The sequence below is a fragment of the Callithrix jacchus genome, chromosome 4, assembly GCF_049354715.1.
Source record: "Callithrix jacchus isolate 240 chromosome 4, calJac240_pri, whole genome shotgun sequence".
Lineage (NCBI taxonomy): Eukaryota > Metazoa > Chordata > Mammalia > Primates > Cebidae > Callithrix > Callithrix jacchus.
The window spans coordinates 35,208,853-35,231,905 of record NC_133505.1 but is presented as its reverse complement, the minus strand read 5'-3'; the positions used below and the strand labels follow the sequence as shown (position 1 = coordinate 35,231,905).

The following is a 23,053-nucleotide window of genomic DNA, read 5'->3' as shown; positions in this document are numbered from 1 at the left end:
AGGTCCCGCACCTGGATAAAAGGTTTTGAAAACACAAGTCCCAGGGCTGACTATTGATGTTACCACCTGCAGCCTGTTTTTATTTATGAAATTTCCTTTATTTTCCCTTAAGTTCCAGTGATAAACTATAACGTACATTAATGTCCTTAAAACGTATGTAATCCTCTTCACTCGGTAACTACACAGACCCTGAAGTATCCATTCTCTAGATAAGTGTTATACTTGTTTCTCCTACCTCTCCCTAGTGCCAAGTCTGGTCTACTCCTCGCCCCATGTTATCTCCCCCTAGCCAAGCACCTTTCCCTATAATTTCTTCCTTTTCCTCTGTGCCTGCTCATCATGTTTGCACTCACTGTGAAGCAAGGAAACGCTTCTCAAGTCTGCTTTTCCTTCCCACCTTAGGAGATTTCTCCCTCTGCACTGAAGATCTCACTGCACACCTCAAGCCCTGGGTCGTGGTGGGCTCTGGGGGCTGCTGGTGTCCTCGGAGCTGCCTCTGTTTGCTTCTGCTGGGTGAGTGTCCTTCTATCCTGTCTTTCTCCACTGATAAAAACAAATTGGATAACATGTTCAGAATAACAATTCCAGAAAGGATGGTGTTGAGGGGATTAGGGCATAGAAGAAGGAGCTCCACTCCCTTGGACCAACCAAGAGACAATCTGTTACACTAATCTCTGTGCAGGAGCCAAGACAGAGCCTAGAGGAAGCCAGCCTGCTGAGGTCAAAGGTCCAAAGGCCTCCACTTGACCCTCCCCACATTTCAGTAGACTCAGTGCCAGGGGCTTGTTCTGCGGGCAGGTGGCCTCAGCCACAGTAAGTCCCGAGACCCTGGAACACGGCTTGGAACCGTGTTCTCTGCATGAGGCAGGTTCCAGGTGCTACCTGCTACCCTTTCATTTCTCCTGTTGCAAAACATGCTTCCCCCTCTACTGCCTCTGAATCCTTCTAGCCACCAGCTTCCAGGCAAACAGCCACATAGAATCCTCTTAGTTCGTATTTTGTTCTTTATTGTTCTGTCTCTTGATAATATACTTTTACGCTACTTCAATTTTTTTCATTTGAGATATTACTTATTGAATTTTCAGTATCCCTTCAGTCCATAGTAGCTTCCCCAGCACTCACATTTTCATCCTCCTAGTGTAGGTAGGTGGAGATTTTGAGTGCATTGAGAGCCAGAGTTAAAATTACAGATTTGATGTGAATGCTACTCAGACCAGGGCCACATGTTAAACTCTCCTAGTTTTTCTTTCCATCCATGTTGATGTTTTCAGAGATTTGATAATTACCTGGTATTTTCATTTTCTTACTTTCCATGAACCTTAATAAATGAATTCACCAACTGTCCCTTAGTTGAGTAAAGGTCTTCTCAATACCTTTAAACTCATGGTGGCTGTTGTCAAGTTCGTCTCTTTGGAGATGGCTTTCCTTCTGCCTTCGACCCACCCAGGGGACCCTGTTCCTTTCTGGTCCTGTTGCCCTTTCACCTTTTCCTGGCTTGATGTCTGATTCTATACATCCTGCGTCTTGGTCTGGTTTTTGATTTGTTTTGTTTTTGTTTGTTTGTTTTTGTCTTTGGTGTATTCCTTCCTCCTCTGCTTGGTATGTTCCCTTTTCTTTGAGTACATCCCTTAACTTTGATAGTGGGAGAAAACTCAGGCCTAGCAATATCTGAATTTCTTTCTATTTTACAGGGTTGAATTTGGGAGTCGAGGTCACCCTCAGCAGGAACAACTGTGACCACTGGAGGACCCCCAAACACGCAGGTGGCCCTTCTGTTGCAGGAAGAGCCTGAATCATTGCCACTCAGTTTCCCCAGCAGGCAGCAGCATACAACACGAGGGGCTGCGGTCTTCTCTGATTCATAGGGCCCTTGCAAGATCCTGTTCTGAGTGATTTGGCTGAAGGGCAGGGTGATTTGGGCAGGCATCCTCAGGGCTCGGGGCCGTAGTTTCCTTGCCTGGTGATGGCATGATCATCTGGATGGCCTTCCTCACATTCCTGAAAATCAGATGTGGGGAAAGTGCATTGAGACAGGAAACAATGTTATTGTCTTCAAGTACATGCCCAGAGAGCACTGGATAAATTCTTAAAACACCTGACCTCAGCTGGCATTTCTGTTCCTTTCTGAACTGTGGGACTGATCAAAAGAGAGAGGTGAGGTGGGGTGAGTGTGGGTCCTGGCCAGGAGAGTGGAGGCGGGGGTGGGGAAAGGCCATGAGAAGAAGTGGAAGGAGTGCTACAAAGGTTGCAGGATGGTGTCAGTTTAGCTAAGAACCCGAGATTCCTCATAAGTATGGAGGACAGGTGGCACCTGGGATTAGCTTTGGAAGCCCACATGTGGCTGATCCCACAGCTTGCCCCTTCTCCTGCCTGGACATCTACACCAATGTGACTAGACACACAGTAGGGTGGAACTGGAACCTGATTCTCAGACTGGCACTCTGCAGTTTTTTATTCATTCCCTTCCTACCTGTTTCCCAACCCCAGCCACGAAACCCATTGCTCCATTCTTTTCATATAACTCTCCCAGGTACGCACCTCTTGGGTTCTAATGATGTCTGACTAAGTCTTTTACTGATTTATTTCTTGTACAGTTAGGGTCTTGCATTGTTTAGGCTGGTGTTGAACTCCTGGCCTCTGAGTTCAGCCTCCCAAAGGTGTGAGCCACTGCTCCCAGTCTGTGTCTGATGAAGTCTAGAGTGACTAAAAGAGGCATTTTTCTGTCACTTTGTAGTCTCGGGCTTCCTTCAGTCTGCCTCTCTCCTCTTGTGTATTCAGCAGTTGTTGGGTGGAGTGTTCTACAAATATCTGTTAATTCCATTTGTCCTGGTGTATAGTTTAAGTGTGTTGTTTCTTTGTTGACTTTCTAACTTGATGACTTGTCTAGTGCTGTCACTAGAGTATGAACATCCCCCATTATGATTGTGTTGCCATCTATCTCATTTCTTAAGTCTAGTCGTAATTGTTTTATAAATTTGCGAGCTTCAGTATTAGGTGTGTATATATTTAGGATTGTGATATTTTCCTGTTGGACTAGTCCTTTTGTCATTATATAATGTCCCTCTTTGTCTTTTTAAACTGTTGTTGCTTTAAAGTCTGTTTTGTCTGATATAATAGCAGCTACTCCTGTTTGCTTTTGATGTCCATTTGCATGGAATATCTTTTCCTATCACTTTATCTTGAGTTTATATGTGTCCCTGTGTGTTAGGCAAGTCTCTCGAAGACAGCAGATACTTAGTTGGTGAATTCTTACCCATTTTGTAATTCTGTGTAATTCTGTGTCTTTAAAGTGCAGCGTTTAGTCCATTTACATTCAGTGTTAGTATTGCCATGTCAGGGGTATTCTACTCCTTGTGCTATTTGCCTAAATACTTTTTTTTTTTTTTGTAGCATGATTGTTTTATAAGCCCTGTGAGGTTTATACTTTAAGGAGGTCATATTTTGGTGTATTTCAAGGTTGTGTTTCAAGATTTTGAATGTCTTTTAGCAGTTCTTGTAGTGCTGGCTTGACAGTGGCAAGTCCTCTCAGCATTGGTTTGTCTGAAAAATACTTTATCTTTCCTTCATGTATAAAGCTTACTTTTACTGGATACAAAATTGTTGGTTGATAATTATTTTGTTTAATGTCTCTAAAGATTGGATCCCAATCTCTTTCAGCTTGTAGGGTTTCTGCTGCTAAATCTGCTGTTAATCTGATACGTTTTCCTTCACAGGTTACTAGATGCGTTTGCCTCAGAGCTCCTAAGATTCTTCCCTTCATCTTGATTTTTAGATAACCTGATGACTATGTGCCTAGGTGATGATCTTTTAGAGATGAATTTCCCAGGTGTCCTTTCAGCTTCTTGTATTTGGATGTCTAGGTATCTAGCAAGGCCAGGGAAGTTTCCCTCGATTATTCCCTCCAATAAAAATTTCAAAATTTCAGATTTCTCTTCTTCCTCAGGAAGACCAATTATTCTTAAGTTTGGTCACTTAACGTAATTCCAGACTTCTTGGAGGCTTTGTTCATTTTTTTGATTTTTTTTCTTTTTTTTTGGTCAGAGTTAATTCGAAAGCCTTGACTTGGAGCGCCGAAGTTTTTTCTTCTAGTTGTTAGATTCTGTTGTTGAAACTTGCCATTGTATTTTGCATGTCTCTAAGTGTGTCCTTCATTTCCAGAAGTCGTGATTGTTTTTTATTTAGGATACCTATGTCTCTGAAGATTTGCCATCTCTATCCTGTATTATTAGAAATATTTTTTAGTTGCTTTTCACCTTTCTGTAGAGTCTTCTTAAGTAGCTTAATAATTGACCTGAATTTTTTTCGTGGCAATCCAGAGATATTCTCTTGGGGTCCATTGCTGTGAAGAAGCGTGATCTTCAGGGTGTTAGAGAACCTTGCTCTGTGATATTACCAGAATTGTCTTTGTGGTTCCTTCTGATTTGGGTAGACTATGTCAGAGGAAAGATCTGGGACTCAAAGGCTCCTGTTGAGATTCTTTTGTCCCATGGGGTGATCCCTTGATGTGGTGGTCTCCCACTTCTCCCAGGGATGGGGCTTCCCGAGAGTTGGACTGCAATTATTGCTATTGTTCTTCCGGGTCTAACCACCCAGTGAAGGTACTGGGCTTCAGGATGATAATGGAGAGTATCTGCAAGTCCTGTGATGTGATCCATCTTCAGGTCTCTTAGCCATGGATACCAACACCTGCTCTGGGGGAGGTAGCAGGGGAGTGAAGTGGAGTCTGTGAGAATCCTTGATTTTAGTTTTGTCTAGTATGCTTATTTTGTCAAATGCTGGTTATGCTCAGACTCTCTTTGGGTGGGGCTTGCTGTGGCTTCTGTGTGGGATGGCGGGGCTGGATCTCAGGCCAATGCAGTTATGTTCCAAGTGGGATTATGGCTGCCTCTGCTGCTTCATTCAGCTCACCAGGGAAGTGGGTGAAAACCTGCAATGACAGGCCTCATGCAGCTCCTATCTTTATAGTCAGAGTTTACAAGTATAAGTACACAACTTTAATTATTATTATTGTCATCATTATCATGATTATTATTTGAGACTGGGTCTCACTCTGTCACCCAGGCTGCAGTACAGCTGCTGTGGCATGGTCATGGCTCACTGCAGCCTTGACCTCTTGGGCTTAGGTGATTCTCCTGCCCCTGCCTCCTGCGTAGCTGAGACTACAGGCATGTTCCATAAAGCCTGGCTAATTTTCTTGTATTTTGGCAGAGAAGGGGTTCTGTTAGATACTCAGAACTCCTGGTCTGGAACTCCTGGGCTGAAAGATACTCAGAACTCCTGGTCTGGAACTCCTGGGCTGAAGGGACCCACCCACCTTAGCTTCTCAAAGTGCTGGGAATATAGGTGTGAGCCACCGCACCTGGCCATCTGTAAGTATTGACAGCTGCTTATAATGCAATGTAAAAGAAAATACTGGTTGGGCGTGGTGGCTCATGCTTGTAATCTCAGCAGTTTGGGAGGCTGAGGTGGGTGGATCAGCTGAGGTCAGGAGTTCGAGACCAGCCTGACCAACTTGGTGAAACCCTGTCTCTACTAAATACAAAAAATTAGCAGGGTGTGGTGGTGCATGCCTGTGGTCCCAGCTACTTGGGAGGCTGAGGCAGGAGAATTGCCTTAATCTGGGAGGCAGAGGTTGCAGTAAGGCGAGATTGAGCCATTGCACTCTAGCCTGGGTAACGAGAGCTAAACTCTGTCACAAAAAGGAAAAAAAAAAGTGAATTTTTGTCCTTTTTCGTCAAATTATGCTGGAAAGTAAAAGGCAAAAGAAAAGGGCAAAATTTGTTTTTGTTGACATAAGATGATGCAATAAGGAATCCAAATGAACCATAAGGCCCGTGTTTACAATTTCTAATAAAAAGTGTAATTTTCAACTGTAGCCTCCTAGCCAGCTAACCACTTTTAAAAACATGTACGGCCAGCCAGCAGTTCTCTAAAACATGCACATGCTGCATTTGAAGATCCCTACTAAACACCAATGGTATTTAATGGGTCTTACTGAAGTAGGACTTTCATGATACTTTTAAAAGCGAGTCGTTTCAAAAGTGAATATGATAGGGCTACAATAATCATATTGCTATGAATAAAAGTTAGAGAAGAGATGACTGCTGTACTTTTCCTCACAAACACCATCAAATTTTGTTGCAGTTACAAAATGTATGACCATGTTACTTTTTCTCTTACCCAATTTTCTTGTCTTCCATGTCTGTAGAGTTTTTATTCAGCAGAGGATAATACTTAAACTCTTTTCTATGAGAATTCAACGTGTTTAAATGTGTGACTTCATATTTATTGCCATGTTTTCCCTGCTTGTTGCCACTAAACATATAGATATCTATATCTACATCTATCTCTATGCATGTTTTAGAAGGATATCAGATGTCCACATTTAAAGAAATCCTGCATGAGTTTGGACAGTGAGAAGAAAAAAAATTTTTCAAGACAGCTCCAGAGCTAAAAAAGCTTTTCATCTGCCAGCTGGGAGGGGTGGCTAATGCCTGTAATCCCAGCATTTTGGGGGGCCAAGGTGGGAATATCATTAGGTCAGGAGTTCAAGACCAGCTTGACCAACACGGTAAAACCCTGTTTCTACTAAAAATACAAAAATTAGCTAGGCGTGGCAGCACGTTCCTGTAATCCCATCTACCTGGGAGAATGAGGCAGGAGAATCGCTTAAACCTGGGAGGAGAAGGTTGCACTACGCCAAGATTGCACGTGTTCACTGCAGCCTGGGCAACAGAAGACTGTCTCAAAAAAAAAAAGATTTTCATATTAAACCAAGTGATCTACTGCTAGTTCAGAATCCCAAAACACTTTAATTTTTAAAGTTTATTTATATAATTATGTTTACTTTTCATGGAATATTACATTTATTTAGGTGAAATCACTACTCTTTTTTTTTAGTTCTTTAAGTCAACAAGTGTACACAAGTGTTTTTCAATACAGTAATTAAAAATAGGAGACGAGGCGGGGCATGATGGCTCACTCCTGTAATCCCAGCACCTTGAGAGAGGCCAAGGTGGGTGGATCACGAGGTCAGGAGATCGAGACTATCCTGGCCAACCTGGCGAAACCCTTGTCTCTACTGAAATACAAAAAATTAGCCAGGTGCGGCAGCATGCACCTGTAGTCCCAGCTACTCAGGATGCTGAGGCAGGGAAATTGCTTGTACTTGGGAGGCTGAGATTGTGCCATTGCACTCCAGCCTGTCAACAGAGCAAAACTCCATCTCAAAAAAGAAAAAAAAAGGAAAAGAGACTGAGTTGACCAAGTTGAAGGCGCCAAATGAATTCCATTCAGGTGGGTTTCTAGAGTCATCAGGAAGAACATTAGAGAGAAGATTTCCTTGGTTTGGTTTCCACAGCTTGATAGACCAACCAACCAACCAACCAACAAGCAAAACTACCACAATAAACAGCAAAATGTTTGTCCACACAGAAACGGGTTCTTCTTTTTCTTTGTCTTTTTTGACTTCACATCTGCCAAAAACACACTGAGGAACATATTTAGAGGAAAAAGCCTCCTCTATCCTGAACTGAGTTCTAATGGCCCGTCTGTAGCCCCTTTGACTGGTCTGCACTGATTCCTGTTGGTGTAGATGCTTCATAGGGCAACATTTCCTTAATATTCCTTTCTGCTCTTCTTTCCTGTTTGCTTTTGTTTGTTTGTTTTTGTCAGTGGTTTCTTTTTTTTTTCTTTTGTTTTCTTTCTTTTCTTTTTTTTGGTCAGTGGTTTATTTGGAGATTTGGATACGTCTGAGAATTTAGTGAGTTGCAGAATAGGAGCTGCATGCTTGCAATTTGCAATCACCCTACTGACAAGGAAGGTTTGGTGTCCTGGAGTCATTAGAGTTTCACCATCTCTGGGAAAATGTTCTGGTTTCCACCCTCTTCCTTGGCCTCCTGGGCCCTCTGGTAGACTTCCTATTCCATGCCTGTAGAGCTCCGCTTTCTGAAAGCGCCACTTGTGCGTTCACCTTAGGTATTCCAGCTTGAGAATAGCTCTATCTCAAATCTTCTTTCCTGGAGTGTTACTGGAGTCTTTGCTCTGCCGTTTAGTGGTTTTCTCTGGTCAAGCTTGAGCTCCACTTTAGTCTTCTTCACTGTCATGGTATCTATTAGAACCTTGATTTCCATTCTGCCTTGCATTTTCTGCTGAAGATTAAATTGTTAATCCGTGGAGGTGGGCGGATCCCTTGAGCTCAGACATTGGAGACCAACCTAGACAACAAGGCGAAACCCGGTCCCTACCACAAGTTAAAAAAAAAAAAAAAAAAAAAAAAAAAGGCGAGGTGGTGGGTGCCTGTGGCTCCAGTCACTCGTGAGGCTGAGGCACGAAAATCCCTTGAACCCAGGAGGCGGAGGCTGCAGTGAGCCGAGATGGCACCACTGCACGCCAGCCTGGGCGACTGTTCGTCGTCGTCCTTTTGATTTCAAGAGTTTTTTTCTCACATCGCTTCCCAGGCTGAATTCGATCTTGGGAGCTCAGGTCCTCTGCTGGGGATTCACTGTTTCAGGAGGACAGGATTCTGCCTTTATGGGGGAAAGGGCTAGATAGGAAGCAAGAGACCAGTTATAGGCCTGTTTTCATCACTCCAATTAACACCAGTTAATTTATCTGAATTCAGCACAGGAGAGCAAAAATGAACTTGACCTTTTCTCTCTGTAACTTTTCTCAGACACCATCACGCCCAGCCTTCCTTCTCTGGGCACAGAGGAGTTCTGCCTCAGAGGAACTTCCTCTGTAGAATTAAAAAGTCCCTTGGGCTCAGCTCTCCCCAGGGGCCTTCAGATCTCACCAAGGAGAGAGCTGCAGACCTCTGGCGGTCAAGTAGGGACCGAAACCGATCGGGGCTACAAGTCAATTGCAAATCAATCTTTCTTCCTCTTGCAGTAGTGCCCCTCACTCAGTCACCGTTCTTGGAAGTTGACTCCCAGGGAAGCGTCTGCTCCCCACCTGGGCCCCAACTCTGCGGCCCCAGGTTCCCCGTTATTGACGTCTAATCTCAATTGAGCTCCCCCACACACCATTTTTGACCACCCAGTACACAAAACGCCCGGAGCTTCCTAATGGGCCAGGTCCTCTTGAGAGAGGTGGGAAGGTGGAGAGGAAGCCTGAACCCGGAGCAGCTGCTGGGCAAACCCGAACCTGCAGCGTGATGTCGCCGGGAGACGCTGACCGTGCCCCAGGGCCGGTGATGGCTTGGTGGCTCCTCTCCGGTCCTCCGCTCTCGGCCCCAGCCCCGCGCTCACAGCCACTCACTAAAGCCACCAGCACTGCGCCCTCTTGGCCACGCAGAGGAAGGAGCGGACTGGATAGAAGCCGCAGACTCTGGGTGCTGTTAAGGTCACTGTTGTGAAAAGCTGGAGGACTAGCTGTGGACACAGGGAGGCCTGTGCCGGACGCGCGGCTGGCCAGAGGCCTCGAGTCTGCCCCTCTTCCTTCACAGCCTCCTCCTCCCAGGGAAGCTCCGCGCGTGTCCTCAAAGCAGAGAGTGGTTTCCAAACGGACCCCCACAGCGCCCGATTGGGCCATCCCGCCCGAACTGGAGGGTGGGGGCTCCTGGGTTCGCCAGGCACCAAGGGCCGCACCCACGCGGACCCGGTCTCTCCTCCAGGCTCGGCTGGGCCTCGAGGGCGGCAGCAGCTCAGCTTCGGGCGAGGCCCTGGCCGGGGCTGCCCAACTCGGACAGCCTTCCTGGCCCACCCTGGAGCTGAGTTTCAAGGCTTCCTGGAGAGGCCGGCCCGGATTCGGAGCGGAGGGTTTCTCAGGCCGGGAACCCCGGAGAGAAGCAGCCCCGGTTCCCTGAGCCCGGGGCCACCGCTGAGCGGGAGCGCGCTCGGATCAAGCAGCCGCTACAGCCTCGCGGTTTCCTCCCCGACTACAAGCCTGGGACATCTAGTGGCAGCTCTGCACTATTTAAGTGGCAGTTTCTCTGCTAGGGCTGCGGTTTGCGGTTTCAGCTTACTGTACCGAGAGGCTTCTTTCTTCCTCTTCTGGAGGAGTCAGGGGTTAGAGAGAATTCCGGAGTTAGAGCCTACTCGCTGGTTAGAAGACGACTGTGGTGTCCAACTCCAACCCCTTCCGAGATCGCAGCCCTGTTCCCGTCAGTCCCAGCTCATCAGCAAAGGGCTGGGTGGCTCCCTCCGGAGGAGACTGGACGAAGTTGTCAAAGCGTCTGAATCAAAAGCATTGCCATGTCGCATGGAGCGGCTTCCACCATGAACCTGAGCTTGGTACCAGGATCTGGGGGTGTGGAAATGGGAAGTAAAGCCGGGGCCGCACAGTGGAAGGAAGGAGGCTCATGATCAAACCAGACTGGGCAGAGTCCTCGGTATTTAGGAATCTCTAAATACTAAATACTAAATCTATAGCATTTAGTATTCCATCCCAACTAATACTGAATTGGGATGGAATCCCTGTGCTGGAGGCTAGCAGTGCAAATTCTTTTTCTGCAGAAGGTCCTGCAGGCACAGGGGCTGACTGCCCTTCAGCATGGGCCCATCTGGCCATCTCTTCTCCTGACCCCAGTCTCATCACAGGAGAGGGAACAGGGTGCTGGAGGGTTGATAATGTAGGAAGTCAGAGGTCCGGCACCTGGATAAAAGGTTTTGAAAACACAAGTCCCAGGGCTGACTATTGATGTTACCACCTGCAGCCTGTTTTTATTTATGAAATTTTCTTTACTTTCCCTTAAGTTCCAGTGATAAACTATATCGTACATTAATGTCCTTAAAACGTATGTAATCCTTTTCACTCAGTAACTATACAGACCCTCAAGTATCCATTCTCTATATAAGGGTTATACTTGTTTCTCCTACCTCTCCCTAGTGCTGGGTCTGATCTACCCCTCGTCCCATGTTACCTCCCCCTAGCCAAGCACCTTTCCCTATAATTTCTTTCTTTTCCTCTGTGCCTGCTCATCATGTTTGCACTCACTGTGAAGCAAGGAAACGCTTCTCAAGTCTGCTTTTCCTTCCCACCTTAGGAGATTTCTCCCTCTGCGCTGAAGATCTCACTGCACATCTCAAGCCCTGGGTCGTGGTGGGCTCTGGGGGCCACTGGTGTCCTCGGAGCTGCCTCTGTTTGGCTCTGCTGGGTGAGTGTCCTTCTATCCTGTCTTTCTCCACCGATAAAAACAAATTGGATAACATGTTCAGAATAACACTTCCAGAAAGGATGGTGTTGAGGGGATTAGGGCATAGTAGAAGGAGCTCCACTCCCTTGGACCAACCAAGAGACAATCTGTTACACTAATGTCTGTACAGGAGCCAAGACAGAGCCTAGAGGAAGCCAGGCTGCTCAGGTCAAAGGTCCAAAGGCCTCCTCTTGTCCCTCCCCACATTTCAGTAGACTCAGTGCCAGGGGCTTGTTCTGAGGACAGGTGACCTCAGCCACAGTAAGTCCCCGAGATCCTGGAGCATGGCTTGGAACCCTGTTCTCTGCATGAGGCAGGTTCCAGGTGCTACCTGCTTCCCTTTCATTTCTCCTGTTGCAAAACATGGTTCCCCCTCTACTGCCTCTGAATCCTTCTAGCCACCAGCTTCCAGGCAAACAACCACATAGAATCCTTTTAGTTCATATTTTGTTCTTTATTGTTCTGTCTCTTGATAATATACTTTGACGCTACTTCAACTTTTTTCATTTGAGATATTATTGAATTTTCAGTATCCCTTCAGTCCATAGTAGATTCCGCAGCACTCACATTTTCATCCTCCTAGTGTAGGTAGGTGGAGATTTTGAGTGCATTGAGAGCCAGAGTTAAAATTACAGATTTGATGTGAATGCTACTCAGACCGGGGCCACATGTTAAACTCTCCTAGTTTTTCTTTCCATCCATGTTGATGTTTTCAGAGATTTGATAATTACCTGGTATTTTCATTTTCTTACTTTCCATGAACCTTAATGAATGAATTCACCAACTGTCCCTTAGTTGAGTAAAGGTCTTCTCAATACCTTTAAACTCATGGTGGCTGTTGTCAAGTTCGTCTCTTTGGAGATGGCTTTCCTTCTGCCTTCCACCCACCCAGGGGACCCTGTTCCTTTCTGGTCCTGTTGTCCTTTCACCTTTTCCTGGCTTGATGCCTGATTCTATACATCCTGCGTCTTGGTCTGGTTTTTGATTTGTTTTGTTTTTGTTTGTTTGTTTTTGTCTTTGGTGTATTCCTTCCTCCTCTGCTTGGTATGTTCCCTTTTCTTTGAGTACATCCCTTAACTTTGATAGTGGGAGAAAACTCAGGCTTTGCAATATCTGAATTTCTTTCTATTTTACAGGGTTGGATTCGGGAGTCGAGGTCACCCTCAGCAGGAACAACCGTGGCCACTGGAGGACCCCCAAGGATGCAGGTGGCCCTTCTGATGCAGGAAGAGCCTGAATCATTGCCACTCAGTTTCCCCAGCAGGCAGCAGAATACAACACGAGGGGCTGCGGTCTTCTCTGATTCATAGGGCCCTTCCAAGATCCTGTTCTGAGTGATTTGGCTGAAGGGCAGGGTGATTTGGGCAGGCATCCTCAGGGCTCGGGGCCATAGTTTCCTTGCCTGGGTGATGGCATGATCATATGGATGGCCTTCTTCACATTCCTGAAAGTCAGATGTGGGGAAAGTGCATTGAGACAGGAAACAATGTTATTGTCTTTAATTACATGCCCAGAGAGCACTGGATAAATTCTTAAAACACCTGACCTCAGCTGGCATTTCTGTTCCTTTCTGAACTGTGGGACTCATCAAAAGAGAGAGGTGAGGTGTGGTGAGTGTGGGTCCTGGCCAGTAGAGTGGAGGCGGGGGTGGGGAAAGGCCGTGAGAAGAAGTGGAAGGAGTGCTACAAAGGTTGCAGGATGGTGTCAGTTTAGCTAAGAACCTGAGATTCCTCATAAGTATGGAGGACAGGTGGCACCTGGGATTAGCTTTGGAAGCCCACATGTGGCTGATCCCACAGCTTGCCCCTTCTCCTGCCTGGACATCTACACCAATGTGACTAGACACACAGTAGGGTGGAACTGGAACCTGATTCTCAGACTGGCACTCTGCAGTTTTTTATTCATTCCCTTCCTACCTGTTTCCCAACCCCAACCACCAAACCCATTGCTCCATTCTTTTCATATAACTCTCCCAGGTACGCACCTCTTGGGTTCTAATGATGCCTGACTAAGTCTTTTACTGATTTATTTCTTGTACAGTTAGGGTCTTGCATTGTTTAGGCTGGTGTTGAACTCCTGGCCTCTGAGTTCAGCCTCCCAAAGGTGTGAGCCACTGCTCCCAGTCTGTGTCTGATGAAGTCTAGAGTGACTAAAAGAGGCATTTTTCTGTCACTTTGTAGTCTCGGGCTTCCTTCAGTCTGCCTCTCTCCTCTTGTGTATTCAGCAGTTGTTGGGTGGAGTGTTCTACAAATATCTGTTAATTCCATTTGTCCTGGTGTATAGTTTAAGTGTGTTGTTTCTTTGTTGACTTTCTAACTTGATGACTTGTCTAGTGCTGTCACTAGAGTATGAACGTCCCCCATTATGATTGTGTTGCCATCTATCTCATTTCTTAAGTCTAGTCCTAATTGTTTTATAAATTTGCGAGCTTCAGTATTAGGTGTGTATATATTTAGGATTGTGATATTTTCCTGTTGGACTAGTCCTTTTGTCATTATATAATGTCCCTCTTTGTCTTTTTAAACTGTTGTTGCTTTAAAGTCTGTTTTGTCTGATATAATAGCAGCTACTCCTGTTTGCTTTTGATGTCCATTTGCATGGAATATCTTTTCCTATCACTTTATCTTGAGTTTATATGTGTCCTTTTGTATTAGGTGAGTCTGTCGAAGTGAGCAGATACTTAGCTGATGAATTCTTGTCCATTTTACAATTCTGTATCTTTTTTTCTTTTCTTTTCTTTTTTTTTTTGAGATGGAGTTTCACTGTTGTTACCCAGGCTGGAGTGCAATGGCATGATATTAGCTCACCGCAACCTCTGCCTTCTGGGTTCAAGCAATTCTCCTGCCTCAGCCTCCCGAGTAGCTGGTGCTACAGGCGTGCACCACCATGCCTAGCTAATTTTTGTATTTTTAGTAGAGACGGGGTTTCACCTTGTTGACCAGGATGGTCTCGATCTCTTGACCTGGTGATCCACCCGCCTCGGCCTCCCAACGTGCTGGGATTACAGGTGTGAGCCACCGCACCTGGTGAAATTTCTGTATCTTTTAAGTGGAGCATTGAGTCCATTTACATTCAGTGTTAGTATTGCCATGTGAGCGGTATTCTACTCATTGTGCTAGTTGCCTAAATACCTTTTTTTTTTTTGATAGCATGATTGTTTTATAATCCCTGTGACATTTATACTTTTTCATTTTTATTTTTTACTCTAAACTTAAAAGTAACAATGGGAACAGATCTCAAAGCGTAGAGGCAGAGATATAACTTGGGAAGGCTTTATTCTTAGCTGCGTCAGCTTGAGATTTATACTTTAAGGAGGTCATATTTTGGCGTATTTCAAGGTTGTGTTTCAAGATTTTGAATGTCTTTTAGCAGTTCTTGTAGTGCTGGCTTGACAGTGGCAAGTCCTCTCAGCATTGGTTTGTCTGAAAAATACTTTATCTTTCCTTCATGTATAAAGCTTACTTTTACTGGATACAAAATTGTTGGTTGATAATTATTATTTTTAATGTGTCTAAAGATTGGACCCCAATCTCTTTCAGCTTGTAGGGTTTCTCCTTCCAAATCTGCTGTTAATCTGATAGGTTTTCCTTTACAGGTTACTAGATGCTTTTGCCTCAGGGCTCCTAAGATTCTTTCCTTCATCTTGACTTTAGATAACCTGATGACTATGTGCCTAGGTGATGATCTTTTTGAGATGAATTTCCAGGGTCCTTTGAGTTTCTTGTACTTGGATATCTAGATCTCTATCAAGGCCAGGGAAGTTTCCCTCGATTATTCCCACCAATAAAATTTTCAAACTTTCAGATTTCTCTTCTTCCTCAGGAAGACCAATTATTCTTAAGTTTGGTCACTTAATGTAATCCCAAACTTCTTGGAGTCTTTGTTCATTTTTTGGATTTTTTCTCTTTTTTTGGTCAGAGTTAATTCGAAAGCCTTGACTTGGAGCACTGAAGTTCTTTCTTCTGGTTGTTAGATTCCATTGTTGAAACTTGCCAGTGTATTTTGCATGTCCCTAAGTGTGTCCTTCGTTTCCAGAAGTCATGATTGTTTTTTTATTTAGGATACCTATATCTCTGAAGATTTGCCATCTCTATCCTGTATTATTAAAAATATTTTTTGTTGCTTTTCACATTTCTGTAGAGTCGTCTTAAGTAGCTTAATAATTGACCTTCTGAATTTTTTTCCTGGCAATCCAGAGATATTCTCTTGGATTGGGTCCATTGCTGTGAGCTAGTGTGATCTTTTTGGGGGTTAGAGAACCTTGCTTTGTGATATTATCAGAATTGTCTTTGTAGTTCCTTCTGATTTGGGTAGGCTATGTAGGAGGAAAGATCTGGGACTCAAAGGCTCCTGTTGAGATTCTTTTGTTCCATGGGGTGATCCCTTGATGTGGTGGTCTCCCACTTCTCCCAGGGATGGGGCTTCCTGAGAGCTGGGCTGCAATTATTGCTACTGTTCTTCTGGGTCTAACCACCCAGTGGAGGTACTGGGCTCCAGGATGATAATAGAGAGTATCTGCAAGTCCTGTGATGTGATCCATCTTCAGGTCTCTTAGCCATGGATACCAACACCTGCTCTGGGGGAGGTAGCAGGGGAGTGAAGTGGAGTCTGTGAGAATCCTTGATTTTAGTTTTGTCTAGTATGCTTATTTTGTCAAATGCTGGTTATGCTCAGACTCTCTTTGGGTGGAGCTTGCTGTGGCCCCTGTGTGGGATGGTGGGGCTGGTTCTCAGGCCAATGCAGTTATGTTCCAAGTGGGATTATGGCTGCCTCTGCTGCTTCATTCAGCTCACCAGGGAAGTGGGTGAAAACCTGCAGTGACAGGCCTTACCCAGCTCCCATCTTTATAGAGTGTACAAGTGTAAGTACACAACTTTAATTATTATTATTGTCATCATTATCATGATTATTATTTGAGACTGGGTCTCACTCTATCACCCAGGCTGCAGTACAGCTGCTGTGGCATGGTCATGGCTCACTGCAGCCTTGACCTCTTGGGCTTAGGTGATCCTCCCGCCTCAGCCTCCTGCGTAGCTGGGACTACGGGCATGTTCCATCAAGTCTGGCTAATTTTCTTGTATTTTGGTAGACACAGGGTTCTGTTAAGTACTCAGAAATCCCAGTCTAGAACTTCTGGGCAGAAGGGATCCACCCACCATGGCCTCTCAAAGTGCTGGGATTATAGGTGTGAGCACCTGGCCATCTGTAAGTATTAATTGCTGCTCATGATGCAATTAAAAGCAAATATTTTTTGTGCTTTTTAATCAAATTGTGCTGAGAAATAAAAGGCAAAAAAAGGTAAAATTTCTTTTTGTTGACAGAAGATGATGCAATAAGGAATCCAAATGACAAATAAGACCAGTGTTTACAATTTCTAATAAAGAGTGTAATTTTCAACTGTAGCCTCCTAGCTAGTTAACAGCTCTTAAAAGCATGTATAGCCAGCCAACAGTTCTCTAAAACATGTATATGCTTCACTAAAAGATTTCTCCTAAACACCAAGGGTATTTAAATGGGTCTTTCTGAAGTAGGACTTTCATGATACTTTTAAAAGGGAGTTGTTTGAAAAGTGATTATGATAGGGCTACAATACTACTAATAAAAGTTACAGAAGAGATTATCGCTGTACTTTCCCTCACAAACACCATCGAATTTTGTTGCAGTTACAAAAAGTACAACTATGTTACGTTTTCTCTTACCAAATTTCATTGTCTCCCATGTCTGTGAAGTGTTATTCAGCAGAGGATAATACTTAAACTCTTTTCTGTAAGAATTCAAAGTATTTAAATGTGTAACTTCATATTTATTGCCATGTTTTGCCCTTCTTGTTTCTACAAAACATACAGATATCTGTATCTATATGTTTTTTCAAAAATGAAGCCAGATGTCCACATTTTAAAAATCCCTTCATGGGTTTGGACAATGAGAAGAAAAAAATTTTTTAAAAGCCTGCAAAAAAGTTCCAGAGCTATAAAAGATTTTCATGTGGCACAAAGTGATCTCCTGCTAGTCCAGAGTTCGAAAACACTTTAATGAAGTTCATTTACATGTGTTTTGTTTGCTTTTCATGGAATACTACATTTATTGAGGTGAAATCACTTTTTTTTTTTTTTTAGTTCTTTAAGTCAACAAATGTACACAAGTGTTTTTCAAGACAGCTATTAAAAATAGGAGACCAGGCTTCCGGTGTACCCTACAGCCATGGCTGCCACCGTTGCTGCTGCCGGTGCAGGGGAACCTCAGCCCCTGGACAAATTGCTCCCGAAAGGCGACGCGGAGAAGATTGAGGAGGAGCTGGAGGAGGACGACTACGACGAGCTAGATGAGACCCTGTCAGAGATACTATGGGGCCTGACAGATGTTTCCGGAGAGGGTACTGTCCGCGGTGGGAGCCACTTTTGATCTCTTCCTCTCTGTGGCTTAAAAAATGTACAGGTTTTCCAGGGCAGCCTTGTAGATTGGGACCACTTCCTTTATGATACTGGTTCTTCCTGTTGTCTTTGAAACCGAGAAGTTGCGAATGGAGCAACAGCAGCAACTGCAGCAGTGGCAGATACTTCTAGGGCCTAACACAGGGCTCTCAGGAGGAATGCCAGGGGCTCTACCTTCACTTCCCGGAAAGATCTAGATTGTTACTGCTCTTTGAGCTGTCTTGGTGGGAGAAGTTTGAAATTCAGTAGTGTTTCAACTGCTGATTATTTGGATTTTTTTTTTTTAAACTTTGGCACATTGATCTATCTAAACCTGGTGGAGAGAATTCTCCCCACATTGTCTCATGGAAAGACTCTGCTTGCAGCTGTGCCCTCCATGCTATCCTGACTTGCTTCTGGCTTCACTCTAATGCCAGAGTGCAGCCATGCAGACAGTTATTCCAGCTCTGGCCACCCCACTCCTTTCACCAAATTGCTCCTAACTGGAAGATCTCACTTTCCCCTTGTGGGGTAGGAACCGATGCCATTGGGAGGGATGTGCCCCTGACTATTAACGACTGCTTTTTTTTTTTTTTTTTTTTTTTTTTTTAAGAATAGAGCTGTTGGGAGGGACAGGCACACAATATGAAACAGACAAAATGCATTACAACTGTAGTGTAAAGTGGCCACTATGAATTTCTATGTATAAGAGGAGGGAGGCTGCAGCTTCAGCCACAGAATGGGGACTATGGAAGACAGGGCAGGGGCTGATTTTCTCTGCACATTTTGGCTGTTAGACCTGTGTGTGTGGGTTTAAAAAACCAGAAGTTAGTACTCACTTTTTGTATTTAAATATTAAAAATGATTCCAACTGAAAAAAAAAATAGAAGACCAGACCGGGCATGATGGCTCATGCCTGTAATCCCAGTACTTTGGGAGGCCAAGGCGGGTGGATCACAGGGTCAGGAGATCGAGACCATCCTGGCTAACATGATGAAATCCTGTCTCTACTACAATACAAAAAATTAGCCGGGCGTGGTGGCAGGTGCCTGTAGTCCCAGCTACTCGGGAGGCTGAGAGAAGGGAATCACTTGAACCTGGGAGTCAGAAATCACGCCACTGCACTCCAGCCTGGTGACAGCAAGACTCCATCTCAAAAACAACAACAACAACAACAACAAAAACAAAAGCTAAACAAAAAGAAAAACAAGAGACTAAGTTAAATGTGCCAAATGGATTCCATTCAGTTGGGTTTCTACAGTCATCAGGAAGAATATTAGAGAAAGGATTTCCTAGGTTGGTTTCCACAGCTTGATAGACCAAACAACAAACAAACAAAAAACAAACAGCAAAATTTTTGTCAATATTAAAATGGCTGCTGGATGCAGTGCCTCACACCTATAATCCCAGCACTTTGGGAGGCTGAGGCAGGTGAATCATGAGATCAAGAGATTGAGACCATCCTGGTCAACATGGTGAAACCCCGTCTCTACTAAAAATACAAAAAAATTAGTTGGGCATGGTGGTGTGCTCCTGTAGTCCCAGCTACTCAGGAGGCTGAGGCAGGAGAATTGCTTAAACCCAGCGGGTGGAGGTTGCAGTGAGCCGAGATTGTGCCATTGCACTCCAGCCTGGGTAACAAGAGCCAAACTCCATCTCAAAAAAAAAAAACAAAAAAGAAAAGAAAAAGAAAATGGCTCATTCTATTTTTGTCTTGTCTGACTTGACATCTGCCAAGGGAACACACTTAGAAACATATTTAGATGAAAAAGATTCCTCCACCCTGAACACACTGAGTTCTAATGGCCTGCCTGTAGGCCCTTTGACTGGTCTGCCCTAATTCCTATTGGTGTAGATGCTTCATAGAGCAACATTTCCTTAAGAATATCCCTTTCTTCTCTTCTTTCCTGTGGGGTTTTTTGTTTTGTTTGTTTGTTTGTTTAGTCAGTGGTTTCTTTGGAGTGTTGGATATGTTTGAGAATTTAGTGAGTTGCAGAATAGCAGCTGCATGCTTGAAATTTGCAATCACCTTACTGACAACTAAGGTTTTGCTTCCTGGAGCCATTAGAGTTTCAGCTGTGGGAGCACTCTCTGAAATTACTGCACCATCTGTGGGAAAAAGTTCTGGTTTCCACCCTCTTCGCTGGCCTTCTCCACAACCCTGTGGTTAGACTCCCTACTCCAGGGCTGCAGAGCTCCGCCTTCTGAAGCTCCCCGTGTGCATTCAGTCTCAGGTATTCCAGTGTGAGAATAGCTCTATCTTAAGTCTTCTTTGATGACATTTTTCAAATTATCTGGAATTTAAAAATATAGCAGTGTAATTTTATGCTGTTTGGAAAACAGAATTTTAAAAAAGTAAGCCTGCATTAGCTTGGTAAATTATTTATTATGATACAAGAGAATATTGTTGTATATTGTACCAAGTTTCTTTTTTTTTTTTTATGATGAATAATAGTGCTATACAAATTGTCTTTTTTTTTTTATAGTAATAACAATAGTGGGGCGTGTGTGTGTGCGTGTGTGTGTAACGTCCTCAGGGTTTTTTTTTTTTTTTTTTGAGGGAAAAAGAGAAGAAGAAGGGGAAAAAAAGAAAAAGAGGGAAAAAGGAATATTACTTCATTCCTAAAATGGGTTTCAATAATGGCCGATCAATATTTTGGTGTTTAAAGTGGTTAATGCATATTTTATGTGTTTAAAATGGAGACCTCTATTGTGTTTATTTGTTCTGGCTCTGAGTTCAAGTCCTGGATATCGTTATCAATTTGTTGTCTCGTTGAATCTAAATCTCATTATGTGTCTTATGTATCTGGGTGTTAAGATCTCTTATTGTTACATTAATCCTTTTACCCTTGCATCCTTGTAGCTTTGAAATCTATTTTATTAAGTGTGAGAATTGCAACTCCTGCTTTTTATTTATTTATTTTTGCTCTCCATTTGGTTGTTGAGTTTTTTTCCATCCCCTTGTTTTGAGTCTTTGTATATCTTTAGATATATCGTTAGATTTTGTGGATAATGTATATTTTGTGTGTTTAAAATGGAGAGCTCTATTGAGTTTATTTGTTCTGGATCTTAGTTCCAGTCCCAGATATCGTTATCAATTTTCTGTCTCGTTGAATCTAAATCTCATTATGGGTCTTATGTATCTGGGTGTTAAGATCTCTTATTATTACATTAATCCTTTTATCCTTGTATCCTTGTAGCTTTGAAATCTATTTTGTCAAATGTGAAAATTGCAACTCCTGCTTTTTATTTATTTATTTTTGCTCTCCATTTGGTTGGTACGTTTTTTTTTCCAATCCTTTATTTTGAGTCTATGTATATCTTTGGATATACCATTAGATTTTGTCTGTATCTTTTGATTGGGAGATTTGGTCGATTTAAATTTAGGGTTGCTGCCATTTGCTATTAACTGGCTATTTTGTCCTTTTGTTGATAAAAAATTCTTCTTTGTGTTAGTGCTCTTTACTTTTTGGTGTATTTTTAGAAAGGGTCATACTGGTTGTTCCTTTCTGTGTATAGTGCTTCTTTTAGAAGTTCTTATAAAGCAGGCCTGGTGGTAATAAAATCTCTGAGTACTTGCTTGTTCCTAAAAGATTTTATTTTTCCTTCAAATGTAAAGCTTAAATTGGCAGGATATGAAATTCTGGGCTGAAAGTTCTGTTGATTAAGTATATTGAATATTGGCCCCCACTCTCTTCTAGCTTGTAGGGTTTCCGTTGAGAGATCTGCTGTAAGCCTAATAGGCTTACCTTTATGGGTAACTTGATCTTTCTCTCTGGCTGCCCTTAATATTTTCTCCTTCGTTTCGATCTTGGTGAATCTAATGATTATGTGCCTTGGGGTTGGTCTTCTTGAGGAATATCTTTGTGGTGTTCTCTGTATTGCCTGGGGTTGAATAGTGTCCTGCTTTGCTAAATTAGGAAAATTTTCCTGGATAATGTCCTGGAGAGTATTTTCCAGCTTGAATTCATTCTCTCCATCACATTCAGGTACACCAATCAAGCGTATATTAGGTCTTTTCACATAGTCCCATATTGCTTGGAGACTTTGCTCATTCCTTTTTATCCTTTTTTCTCTATTCTTGTCTTGTTGTTTTGTTTCATTAAGTTGATCTTCGACCTCTGATACCCTTTCTTCTGCTTGATCCATTCGGCTGTTTAAGCTTGTACATACTTCACTAAGTTCTCGTGTTGTATTTTTCAACTCCATAAGTTCATTTGTATTCCTCTCTATATTGTCTATTCTTTTCAACATTTCATCGAACTTTTTTCCAAGTTCTTAGTTTCTTTACATTGGGTTAGAACAAGTTCCTTTAACTCCCAGAAGTTTCTTATCATCCACCTTTTAAAGCCTACTTCAGATAATGGAACACAGTCCTTTTCCATCAGGGCTTGTTCCGTTACTGATGAGTCCTTTTCCATCAGGGCTTGTTCGATTGCTGATGAGTCCTTTTCCATCAGGGCTTGTTCCGTTGCTGATGGGTTCTGATTTTGAGTACACTCGGCCTTCTTAGGCTTTTTCCCTTCATTGTAGATGAACCACCTTTCTAATTAGGTTTCTGAGTCGACGTCCGATTTATTGATTCCCAGTGTTGGGATCCGAGCAACCCACTGTGGCAGCCTAAATAGCAGCGGTAAGACTGATGGTGCTCTTCTGCCCCGGAATCTCTGGTCTGGCTTCCCTCTTGAGTCCACAACAGGCGGCTCTGACTTCCCAGAGCTCCAAACTCCGGTCAGTAGGGGAAGCAGTCCCGTTGGCTCTGCATGAAGAGCTGCTGCGCCGAGACGCCGGCAAAACCGCTGCGGCGGCCACAAGAGTCGTGCTGGCGACCCGTGGGGCTCCTCCACTGGGAATCGGCTGATCGGTGAGTGACGAAAATTTGTCTAAAAGTGTGGCGTCGTCTCGTTCTCTGGGCTTTCACTGGGAGCTACAATCCTGAGCTGTTAGTGGTCGGCCATCTTCTGTACCAAGTTTCATGTAAAAGATGATGGACACTTCCCACAGATCATTCAATTATCCAGAAACATTTGACTGTGAATGTGTAAGTGGAAGTTGAGCACAATTTTAAACACATTGGGTGTGTGCAAAGATCAGGACCTTGAATTTAGCATCACTTTGGTATATATTTTATTTAACAGAAACTCTAGCACTTACTATGTCTCAGGCACTGTTCTTGGTGCTTTTGGTGTATTGAAACACATTTAATCCAGCCCAGCATGGTGGCTCACACCTGTAATCCCAGCACTTTGGAAGGCTGAAGGCGGGTAGATCACCTGAGGTCAGGAGTTTGAGACCAGCCTGGCCAACATGGTGAAACCTCATATCTACTAAAAATATAAAAATTAGCCAGGCATGGTGGCAGGCACCTGTAATCTCAGCTACTTTGAGGGCTGAGGCATGAGAATCACTGGAACCAGGGAGGCAGAGGTTGCAGTGAGCCGAGATTGCATCACTGCACTCCAGCCTGGGCAACAAGAGTGAAACTTTTTCTCAAAAAACAAATAAACAA

At 43.7% G+C, this 23,053-nt stretch overlaps 1 pseudogene; it reads left to right on the top strand.

Moving 5' to 3' along the window:
* The first annotated feature begins 17,335 nt into the window (after positions 1-17,335).
* Positions 17,336-18,151, top strand: LOC100404012 (mitochondrial import receptor subunit TOM22 homolog pseudogene; annotated as a pseudogene).
* The last annotated feature ends 4,902 nt before the right edge of the window (positions 18,152-23,053 follow it).